This window comes from Neoarius graeffei, chromosome 20, assembly GCF_027579695.1.
Source record: "Neoarius graeffei isolate fNeoGra1 chromosome 20, fNeoGra1.pri, whole genome shotgun sequence".
NCBI lineage: Eukaryota > Metazoa > Chordata > Actinopteri > Siluriformes > Ariidae > Neoarius > Neoarius graeffei.
Window position 1 is genome coordinate 55534956 of NC_083588.1, and position 12559 is coordinate 55547514.

Genomic DNA, 12559 nt, shown 5'->3' on the forward strand with positions numbered 1-12559 from the left:
AACGTTTGCCGACGCTCGTCTAACTTTCTTGTAACTTTTTTCTAACGTTCGCGACGTTCCTCTGCGTTTTGCAACACGTTACTCGAACGCTGGTGAGAACGTCGTAGTGTGACAGGGCAGTTTCTTGCTAGCTAGCTAAAGAAAGAAAGAAAGAAAGAAAGAAAGAAAGAAAGAAAGAAAGAAAGGAACTCCAGAATTGTGTCTGGTTATGAATGAATAATTAATTGTAACTTTCTGAGAGACTTTAATTAAAAAAAATACACATTTTAATTCAATAAACGTGTAATTACAGCATATTAAGTTTACAGTCACAGCAGCACGTAGCCACGCCTCAGCTCTCACTATGGCAACGCGCGTGGAAGTCACGCACGTGCCTGTTTCCTCGCGGGACCCGTCCAGCCCTCCCTTTCTTTTTACCCACAATGCCCTGCGCCGAGTCAAGATGGAGGAGCGCAGCGGCCGCGGGAGAACAATGTTTAGACGCTGAAGATAGAAACAAACGACCGCGCTGGGAGGTGAAATAAGCACGGCCAGAGCGAGCGGTGGTCATGAACTGGTAAGCGAAAAGGAAGAAAAGCGAGTCTTGTGTGGGAGTTTTTATTTTATTTTGGTTTAAAAGGCAGGAGGAGGGAAAAAGCGGTCCGGGGCTCAGACAACAAAAGCGGCTCTGCTCGGGCTATGCTATGCTAGGTTAGCTTAGCTTAGCTTAGCATAGCATAGCAGCAGCTTAGCATGCGCTCGGAGCATCAATTGTTCAGAGAGAGACAGACAGACAGACAGACGCGTGGGCCGGTTTATTATGAGCAGCTTAAATAATACAAGGTTTGGATTATTAATTTAAAACAATTGCTTTTTTTTGTTCCAAGTGTACGCGCATGAATTACTTGTGTGTTGTTTACAGACAGTGAGATTTGTTTTTGTTTATTTCGGCGCCAGACTTGAACTCTAATTACGCCATTATGGTGGGATATTAATAGTAATAATAATAATAATAATAATAATAATAACCACCAGAGGCTCTATTATGGCCTATTAAAGGCCTTTATTTTTTCTTGAGCCCGGATTTAACTGGGTTTCTATTGCTTTTGGAGTTAAACTCCACTCGTGACTTTGCTGTGTGATTTTTTTTATTTATTTATTTTTTAATTCTGTGATTGTTCGCCATATTCCCATCATCATGCAGTTAACACGACCATGAACCCACCTTTCAAACCTTCTTTCAACTCTAGCTTCCTCAGCACGAGTTTAAACACCTTTCTAGCTTTAAATTGTACCTTCCCTTGTTATTATTCCCCTCTTAACAAAAGAGATATGGTCCATACCTTGATAGTAATTCTTTATGAACACTAAATGCACCAGAGCTAAAGATGCACAGGAAAGAAACTTTTTTTTTTTTTTTTTTAATTTTTTTTACTTTTACTGAGTACTGTGTTTGTTTTTCCATCGAGATACTTTTCAGGGGTGCCAAAAGATATGTCACAGCCATGGTTTGATGTATATAATGATATTCGGGTTTTCAAGATTTAGTCATAGAAGGCTTGGAAAGCTGTTAAAAATGTACAGGAATAAGTTGAGGGTTTAAAAAAAGTGTATTGAGTTGATCTGCAATCTTCTTGGAAAAGTATTTGCGTTGTGTGTTATGGTATAACGTTGTTTTTGTCGTCTTCGTTAGTAATATTTTAAGGTGCGTCCTGTATTAGTGGTTTGCTTTCTTCGTTCGTCACCTTGTGTCACTATTGAGTGAGGAGAAATGTTGCATTGTGGTTGTGGTCATTATGCAGGTCCTTTCAGCCCACGTTTGCACATGTTCCTTCCTGCTTTGGATCTTATTTTTAATCTTGGTGTTTGGTCGATTTTTAGAGTTTAAGACGAAGTGTGCGCGCATGTTGTTTTAGCATAAGATATATTTTCTCATAAAACCCTTTGAGTTTGCTTTTAATAAAAGGCCCGGTTCCCAGTCGGAGTGTAAGTCGGATGGCACAGCTGAGCTCCCAGACGTGCGCCTGGTTAAATTTGCATAGGTGAAAGTACTGTGCCCGGCCGTTGTAGTAAACAAAGCATGCCGAATCTGCGTGCAGCCGCATGAATAATTAAAGCCGCATTGAGAAAAGCCCAATCCTGCACACATTAAGCCACCATTCATCTCACTGATGCATGTGACTCCATTAGGTTTCTCACACATCATGTTGGCTTGTGTGATCAGTTTGTGAGAACAGTAGCATTTTACACATTTGATGAATTGCTTAAACAGGACACGGCACATTTGAAGTGGGATAAACATATTTGTTTGTGTTGATAATACCTGCTCAATAGTTGGAGGTCAGACCTAGAGTCTGTAGGGGAAAAATAACACTGACCAGTTTTTCATCATACTCGGGGTTCAACATTAATGGTAGTCCGACTGTCCGGGACAACCACGTGTTTGGTCCAGGCAAGTCAAATCTGCATCTGCTTGTCTGATGAGACAAAGTGAATATTTATTGAAAATCATCATTTTTTTATAGAAATTATTCAAGAGAGACATCCAGGGCTCAACATTAACTTTTAAACCCATTTGCCCTGGGAGGCAAGTGGGGGTAAATTTCCACTTTCCCCCTATTTTGTGAGTACCACCTTTTTTTTTTTTTTTTAGGAAAACCATTGAATAGTTGTGAATTGCAACATAAAATGAAGATCACACATTGAGTTGAAGTTTGGTTATTGATTAAGTTTATTATTAAGTTTGGTTATCTGTTACTTTTTACTTGTAACAGACTAACAATTTTATCCAAAATAGTTTTTCCTGCCTTAGTCGATTTATTTCCATTTCACATGCATGCAGCTGTTGTAAAGTTCAGTGTGTTTGTGTAGAACTCTCTGACTGTATGTTCGTTACTCGATAATGTAGAAATCATAAAATGGAAATCTATAACAAAATTTGTATGAAGAAAATAGGGTGCCAAGACTTTTGAACAGTACTGTGTTTAAGAATATTTATATTATCCACTTCTAGGCTTAAAGAAAAAAATCCCTATGCTGCGTCATGACAAACAGGATAATGTTTGAGTTTAAAATTATTGTTTAGTGTGTAGTTCTGGGTGTTTTATACAGACCTGGCAACCTGTAACTGAATCAGTGCAGCCGTCTCATGATAGAGGGCGTTTTTTTTTTTTTTTTAATATATAAACCTAGAGGCGGATGATGTATAAAAGATGCATAAACATTTTGCACAGGATTGTGTTCCTCTGATCACAGAAACAAAGCTCCAGCTCTCTCTGCTCTTAAAGTGCATATCACGGGCAAATTCAGGAGCAAGATCAATGTAATTCTCCTATTTTATATTAAACTTTGATCAAATATGTCACGTTTTTGCATTTTGTGCAATTTTTTTTTTTTTTACCTTGTGCAATACCAGAAAAATTCAGTTGAAATCAAGCCATTTGAGGCGAATTGGTCCACCTCTGCAAAAACTTGGCATTTGGATTTCCCGGCAAACACTGATTTTCGTGACGCCACGTGCGGGATGCCTCCCTCTGAATCCTACGTCAGTGCTGGTTTGTTTATGAGAAAAAGACCTGGTGGTGTTCTGCAAATTTCTTCAACGTTATCGCGTAATTATTAAAATGGTTAACAGATGTATCGTAGGAGGGTGTAGCAACACCAATCTTGATGTGATTTAATACTCATCGTTTTCCAAAAAAACGGTCAATGAGAGAGAAATGGGAGCGCTTCGTGCGAGGCACACTGAAAAATTGGCTACATGCTACAGACTACAGCATTATTTGCAAGGCCCGACGACTTTGAGAACTATTTGCAGTGGGAAATGGGTTTCGTGAGGCAACTTGATCTGAAAAAAGACGCAGTTCCATCCGTTAGAATGCCCAAAGCAACACCGTCTCCATCTGTGTCAGCGTCACCAAAGGAGCCAGCCGTGTTCGTCTCCCCTGACAGAAGGCGAGATGCCGCATCCACTGAGGCCCTCGAACCCGAGGACCAAGCAGAGCCGAGAAAAAGACCAAGAAAATCGGCAGTTCACAAGTTGACTGTTGCCAGGGTAAGAAATAATTCTGACACCTCATTATATTCTTCATCCAAAGGTGAAGTAACCTTGTGCTCAGGTGACAGTTCTGTATTTCAATGCAAAATCGCTAGCTGCTCAACTTGGTCTACACAGGCTGTGCACTGAAACCGTGCAAGCTCTCTCAGCCTGCTGGCGGCTCTGCAGGTAACGTCACGAATCTGGCTCCAGACTCCCTTGGGATTTTTCCAGACGCGTTTTGCTATTTTATTTCTTTCTGCTGTAGACAGATGGCCTTGTGCAAGATTACCCTTCTGGATGAGTGTGTAAAGGGACAGACTTTCATATAAACCTCCCCCGAAATTGGTCCAGGATATGCACTTTAATCTGTTCTGTTCTTTCAGGATTTATCACACATGTCACTCCTTGTTGAGGTTTTTTTTTTTTTTTATATGCCTGAGTTGTTTGAAACCAATCTGGGTTTTCTGTGTCGAATAAGGAAGCAGCTTCACCTGTAAGAAAATCAAACACTTTCATGAAGGAGCCGACTTGAATGCGAGCAGGAAAAACTTAATTCATTAGTTTGGGTTTGCAGAAAGATTGTCTTTATAAACACTCTCACGAAGTGAAGTTGTCCAAAGGCGTCAAATATAGCATTATTTCAAATAATAAGCATTTTTGGCAGTGTGATGTCACTGTGAGCCTTTAACAAAAGAATATTCCAGAGCCGCCTTTTGTTAAATGGATCCCAGTGACATCACACTGCCAAAAATGCTTATTATTTGAAATGATGCTATATTTGACACCTTTGGACAACTTCACTTCGTGAGAGTGTTTATAAGGACATAATCTTTCTGCAAACCCAAACTAATGAATTAAGTTTTCTGCTCCTTTAAAGCAGATTAATTCTCCTTGGCGTTTGCTTGGCCCAACGTTAGGCAGCCCTCTCATAGTCCATCTCGCTGTCATCCATGCTGATGTGGATCAAATTGTCCAGCGAGTGCTTTTTGAGCCAGTCGCTATGATCAAAATTGACGACGTTTTCGTTGTCGTGACAGTTGTCTGGTTTTGTGCGCCGTCACTCACGTGGGTTTGTTGACGTTTAGTCAACCAATCTTTGATCGAAGCCATAATGATAATAGACGAGGTCAAACTTTTGTGATTAAAATCAGTCAGCTTTGTCTGTCTGGTGGGGGACAACATCGGCAGCCAATGAGATCGCTTATAATGAATCGGAAATTTCCGGGATGTCTGACGTTTTCTTTCGATATTTTTATTATAACACGTGATCTTGACATAGCTAATAGATTAGTTTGTTTACATCATAGCACGCGGACATTACTTTGACAGAATCAACACAAAACATTGGAAAAAAGGCGGCTTGTTTAACACAAATATCAATCAATTTGTAAATTGATCTGTTATTTGCTCTCCGATGTATCTAGTTACTTGTGGGTAGGAAATTTAACGTATCGGTATAAATCTAAGCGTATCGGATTTTAACTAAAGTGACTATTGGCCCTTTTCCACTACCCTTTTTCAGCTCACTTCAGCCCGACACGGCTCGCGTTTCGACTACCTCAGAGCGGCGCGACTCAGCTCGCTTCAGCCCTGCTCAGCACCCAAAACTCGCACGGTTTTGGAGTAGGGCTGAAGCGAGCCAAACCGAGCCGAGTGGGGCTAGGGGCGTGAGGAGACACTCCCCTGTGCACTGATTGGTGAGGAGGAGTGTCCTCACATGCCCACACACGCCCTGCGAGCACGCTGGGATCTGTAAACACCGTAAACCCGGAAGAATTACGAATTACGAGAATTTCTGAAGCCTTATGCGCCTCGCCTCATCTATACGCTCTTGCCAGTATCTGTTGGCGTTGTCGGTGACAACAAGCCACAGCACCAAGACCAGCAACACTAACGACTCCATGTCCTCCATGTTTATTGTTTACTATCCGGGTCGTGAGACTACCGCTTAAAAGGTCACTGATGTCACTGTTTGCGCCGCCTAACGACATCACGTGACGTCCACCCACTTTCGTTAAGTCCACCCACTTCCAGCCAGCACGGTTCAGCGCGGTTGTAGTCGAAATGCAACTCCAACAGCCCCACTCAGCCCGACTCAGCACGGCTCAGCCCAACTCAGCCGCGTTGGTAGTGGAAAAGCGGCATAAGCGTATCGGCAGGCAGAGGAAGCGTATCGGGACCGATACGCTAAAATGCTTTGGGGAAAACCATGTGAATGCATGTTTCACTTGCCCCGGGCAATCGGGCAGTCCTTAATGTTGAGCTCCGACATCAATAAAACTAGTTCAATCCCCTCAGTGATTTGGCTGTGTTATTGTTTACGAAATTCCCAGGAAGCCAAGTACAGCAGGTGTGTGTGTGTGTGTGTAAAAATAACCATGTCGTAATATCTAATTATAGATTATTAGCCTTTGAATTTGTCGAAATCAGAGAATTGGTGCTCAAATACCTCAAAAAAATATGTGTGGCGAATCTTTTTCATTTGGATGTTAGTTGTATTTTTCTTGTCTTTGGTCCACATTAATAATCACAAATGTCGTAAAATATTTCACGGGAATTTTCCAACGGTGCCGCACTCACTTAGGGTTTGTTTTCATTCACGATGTGATCGTCACCCTTGTCATGTCCAACTGGTTTTCTTTAAATCAATTTATACTTCAGGTTTTACTGAATCAACTTTTGTTTCCTCCAGAAGCTTTGAATCTGGGTGAGTCCGACTCTTAAAACTGCAGATCAGGTAATGGGTTAGAACAACACACACACACCGTAATGGGGCTCTGGATAGTTTTTGTTTATTGTTATGGTCAAAGTTTGGTTTTATAGAAAAATTTTATAAATTACGAAAGCATAATGGTTATCATGACTATAGCTGCTTTTTGATAAACTTTGTTAATCACTTTCCTTTCATTTAACTAGTAAATACATAGTAATAATAATAAGGTTATGGTCATGACGAGTGAGAAATCTTGCTGCTTGTCCAAAACTGGACGAGTGGATTAGAGAGTTGATATCGAGTCCCGAGTCTTTAGTCCATGGACTTTCTCTGTTTTAAGCTTTTGACGTTTATACCACTTAGACTTAAATGATGTTCGATTCTGGTTGCTCGGATGATGTTGATTTAATTTTCTATAACAGCAGCTATGAGGGGAGAAAAAAAAAGTCTGATTGTTTGGATGAATCTTTCTGCAAGTAAATGTTTACTTAGTTCCTTGTAACAGTCTGTTCTTTTTTTTCTCTTCTCTTTCCTCTCTCTCTCCATGGGAACATCTTCAGCGTGAAGGACTTTGTGCTTTCCAGTTTGGCTTATTAACTTTTGAACACGGACACAATGAAGTTTGTCGTCACTGAATTGGAAGGAGTTCGTGGTATCACTTCTTCTGTAAAAGTTATTCAAGAGTTTTAAGACAGTTGATGTTCATTGCTCAAAAGTGCGAGAGTAGTCTGGCTCCTGAGATCCTTCCTTCATCTTCACTAAGGCCAAAAAAAAAAAAGTGTGTTTCCGGTTACGTAGATTTCAAAACTAGGGTCGGTAGGCAGGCTTTTTTTTTTTCAAGATGGCTGCCATAACCTATATTTAGACAGGAATAATTTCACAAAATATAATGAATTTCTTTGCAGGTCACCTGAGTTACCACCTTCTGATGAATCTGATGCAGCATGAGACACCTTTTAACATGAATTTTTCTGTAAATATAACAGCTCAATACACCATGAGAGAGAGAGCAGCCCCGTCCTTCTCTGCTCCCTGAGTGGAGCTCGTCGCCTTGGTAACGGTGCAGGGAAAAGGCACAATATAACAAGCAAAGAGCGCTTTTTCTCAGAGTTCCCTCTCCTCGAACAACGCTGATTTACACGGAAACGAAAGGAGCTATTCACAAAATTCTTTCACATTGAGTGCTACAAGGCTCCCATGAACACACAAATGTAATTTTTTTTTTTTTTTTGTCCCGAGTGTAAAAAACGTGGACACTAGAGCGAGTTAAAAACAAGTGACTTTTCTGATTTTGCAGTAAAAGCGCTGCCAGGTTTATAATGGGAGTCTATGGGAGAGCGCGGCTGTCCTCTCCTTTAGGGTATTAGGCAGAAAAAGAAATTTACCAGTCAAAAATAATATTTTATATAATCCTGATAAGCGCCGCAGGTGCGAAGACGAGCGCCGCAGGCGTGAAGTCTCTCTAGGGGGGTCTGGGGGCATGCCCCCCCAGAAAATTTTTGAAATTTAGACTTCATTTCCTGCATTCTAGGACATTTTCAGGGTGAAATGGCGTGTAATTTTTGATCAGAAATATTGCATATTTTTACTATGTATTTTTTTCAGTTTCACTCCTGAATGTATCAGATGTATGTATGGTGTTTGATTTGGTAACAAAAGTGAAAAGAAAATAAACAACAATGAATTGTATATAATCTTTTGATCTAGTTACAGTATTTAATAAAAAAAAAACCAACAGTATTCTATTTTACCATACCCCAATGAAACCCCCTTGTTAATCAATGTATCACACATACCTTTTCTGTCTTTTTGTGGAAAAACGAATCAGTTTTTGTCACATTCAATTTGGGGCGTTTGTTGGGATTCATCTTGATCCAGAAGAGTGAGTCAGCAAAAAAAAATGCGGTTCTCCCGCCAAGAAAGAGGAAACTACAACGCAGGGTGTTTGGCAATTTTCGACCAATCAGAATTCGCGATTTATTCAGTCCGCATGTTACAAGATTCAGTGCGGGCCAAAATGGCGGAAACGATGAAATATTCTGATTTTTCATTTCAAGTTTTCAGTATTTTTCGTATTAAACTGTGTTTCTTACGATTTGTAAATGATGGCGGAACCACACACGGACTGGCCATCGGGAGTAGCGGGAGTTTTCCCAGTGGGCCGGTGGTTCAGTGTGGGCCAGCGGAGAAAAAAAAAAAAACAGTTGCGCGCTGGCCTTTAATATGATAAGCAATGTTAACAGTTTCTTTAACAAACTGTTAACATTGCTTATCATATTAAAGGCCAGCGCGCAACTGTAATAAGCAATGTTAACAGTTTGTTAAAGAAACTGTTAACATTGCTTATCATATTAAAGGCCAGCGCGCAACTGTTTTTTTTTTTTTTTTTTTCTCCGCCGGCCCACGCTGAACCACCAGCCCACCGGGAAAACTCCCGCTACTCCCGATGGCCAGTCCGTGTGTGGGCGGAACATAACTGGATTTATCGGATGACATGTGGGAGTATTCATGTGCGAAAATTTTCGGCATTATCGTCCGTTTCAGTATCCGTCTGTGTGTATACTTGCCCGTTGAAATCGGCAATCGCCCGTCAAATTTACGGGTGGACGGGTCTCTGCCTAATACCTTACTCTCCTTACTTTCAGGCTTCTCATTCAAAAACTGTAAATCCTATCGCTCAGTGAGACACTTGTCTTGATTCACACAATGTGTGACTACAACTTTTGAGAAAATTGTGTGTGTAGAGTGAAAATTGTGGCTGAGAAAACAGTTTAAATGAGAAAGTTAGAGCTTTTTTTTTTTTTTTTTCCAAGCTGCCTACACTCTAAACTCCTGAGCGCCACTGGTGTGTAACGCAATAGACACCCATTATAAAGCCTGAATTTCTCCAGATGTGCTCATGGTGTTTGATCTGTGACTGATCAAAAAGTATAGACCCTAGCAAAAAAGTTGAATGCCAGATCCACACAGGAGAATTTTGTCTCCGTTTTAAAGTTTGAATCATGTCTCTAGGTGAAAGACAAAATAAGCGTTATCTCTGCTTCTGTTCCCTCCGACGGCCCCGACACACTACTGCCTCCGCCGAGTGCGCGCGCACGCACCGCGTGTCGGGGCCGCGGATGAGTTACTCTCCCCTGATCAACGAAGTCTGCGGGGAATTTGTGGTTATTATCGGTACAAACAGCACGAATCACAACTTAAGCTTAAATGAGTGCAGTTCAGTTTGACATTATTGTCAGTCCGTTAGATAAACATTTAATTTTATTAAAATCGAAAATTAATATTTAGAGCCTGTGGGCTACAAAAATAAGTCATTAAAGTAGCCGGCTGGACTTAATTGTGTAGTCGGCTGTATGGCTGGCAGCCGGCGCTTGTGGAAAGCCCTGATTTTCCCAGTGAGTGACAAAAACTTCCGGTTCACGCGGTTGGGTTATATGTAAAAGTTGCGACTGGGAAAAAAACGAAAAAAAAGTTTAGGGTCGGGCGGTACGGATTAGGGTCAGTCGGGTAACCGGAAACACACTTTTTTTTTTTTTTTGGCCTAACTGCTTTATTGTGGTCAGGATGGATCCGGAGCATATCCCAGAAACACTGTCTGGAAGATGGAAGGTTTGACTCCAGATCTGATGCCTTCTCAGGATTTCGGATCTCCTCCATTAGAGTGTAGTAACATGGAGCGTGTCGTAAGTTTCGAACAAACCGTAGACCTGGTGGTTGTTTTTGTTGCTCGGATGATTTGAATGAAGTTTGACAGAAAGGTTAGAGTGGTTAGCTGTAGCCAGGCTGCGAAAGGTCACTCTCCACAAATACACACCTACAAAGTGCACACATGCACTATTTTGGGTTCAGTTGCTCTTAGACTGCATCAATTTGATCTGTAAGCATCCAGAATTATTGGCACCCTTGTTTAAAAATGAGCAGCGTGACAGCAATGAGCGTTCTCCTGTAATGTGTGAGAAGATTGGAGAACACATGACCTTTCTGCACCGTCCAGGATCCTGGGTCTGACCCTCTTCATTTCACACCCCAGGTTGTGGGCTTCAGGTCACAGGACTTGGACGACCCAGGGCTCGATATTAAAGTGCATATCACGGGTAAATTCAGGAGCAAGATCAATGTAATTCTCCTATTTTATATTAAACTTCGGTCAAATATCTGAGACATTTTGTGCAATTTTTTTTTTTACCTTGCTCAATACCAGAAAAATTCAGTTGAAATCAAGCCATTTGAGGCGAATTGGTCCGCCTCTGAAAAAACTTGCCATTTGGATTTCCTGGCAAACATTGATTTTCGTAACGTTGCGTGCGGGACACCTCCCTCTGAATCCTACGTCAGCGCTGGTTTGTTTATGAGAAAACGACCTGGTGGTTTTCTGCAAATTTCTTCAACGTTATCACGTAATTATTAAAATGGTTAACAGATGTATCGTAGGAGGGTGTAGCAACACCAATCTTGATGGGATTAGTACTCCTCGTTTTCCAAAAGACCAGACAATGAGAGAGAAATGGGAGCGCTTGGTCTACACAGGCTGTGCACTGAAACCGTGCAAGGTCTCACAACGAATCTGGCTCCAGACTCCCTTGGGATTTTTCCAGACGCATTTTATGTTGTTTTTTTTCTGCTGTAGACAGATGGCCTTGTGCAAAATTGCCCTTCTGGATGAGTGTATAAAGGGACATACTTTCATAAAAAAAAAGAAAAGAAATTGGTCAAGAATATGCACTTTAAGGACTGCCCGATTGCCTGGGACAAGTGAAAGATGTGTTTGGGCAAGTGGGATATGTCCCTGATGTTTCCAACTGGGCAAGTTAGAATGAGCATATATTATGAACTAGCACCACAAAAATTAGGCTTTCTGATCTTTTATTTCAGTTCCTAAACGCGTCCTTCACTACGTATCCGCCATTGTGTCTTGATGGTTTTTTTAGTCTTGGTTTCATTTACTGCTTTGCAAGTTACTTTATATCCCCCCGCTGTTGTAGTATGATACATGTACTGTTTACAGACCCCTTGCGTGACGTCATGCACATCACGTGATAATTACAGCTGGGGTCAGACAGACACCGTCTTTCATGCAAGCAAGGCATCATCTGTCTTCAGTATGGTTAAATTTTGCGCTGTTTTTGCTTGTTCAAACAGAGAAATAGATAAAGGGCATTACCATCTCCCCGCTATCAAGAAAAATGTTAACAAATAGAAGCAAATGCTTCAAGAACAACGAGGAAATGAGTGGTTAAAGAATACGAAGAGAGTTGTTAAACCTGAAAACTCCAGAGAAATTCAAAAATATATTTTACAAAAACAAAGTTGGAAGTGAGGATGGAAGAGTTTGCTTAAGAATCTTGTTTTATTTTTTTTCCTGCTCGCATTCAAGTCGGCTCCTTCATGAAAGTGTTTGATTTTCTTACAGGTGAAGCTGCTTCCTTATTTGACATAGAAAACCCAGATTGGTTTCAAGCAACTCGGGCATAAAAAAAAAAAAAAAACTCAACAAGGAGTGACATGCGCGATAAATCCTGAAAGAACAGATTAAGAACAGAGAGCTGGAGCTTTGATTCTGTTATCAGAGGAACACAGTCCTGTGCAAAATAAAAATAAATTATATATATATTTTTATATATGTGGATTTTGGAGATATTTTCGGATCGTTGTCTTGCTGGAAGATTCCACCACGATCCAGTTGTAACCTCTTGGCAGAGGCAGCCAGATTGTCTTTTAAAATCCATTGACATTTATTCATTTAGCAGACACTTTTATCCAAAGCGACTTACAAAAAGAAAATTAACAATCAAGATACATGAAGTCTTAAAAGAAATATCACTAAAGGG

General features: G+C 40.9%; 1 protein-coding gene across 1 annotated transcript in view; it reads left to right on the top strand.

The window, feature by feature from the left end:
• The first annotated feature begins 444 nt into the window (after positions 1-444).
• znf281a (zinc finger protein 281a) overlaps positions 445-12559 on the top strand; it is an 80570-nt gene continuing 68455 nt past the window's right edge. Inside the window, exon 1 of the mRNA XM_060902044.1 lies at positions 445-556. The gene's annotated coding sequence lies outside the window, so the exon portion shown is untranslated. The remainder of the gene's footprint in view (positions 557-12559) is intronic.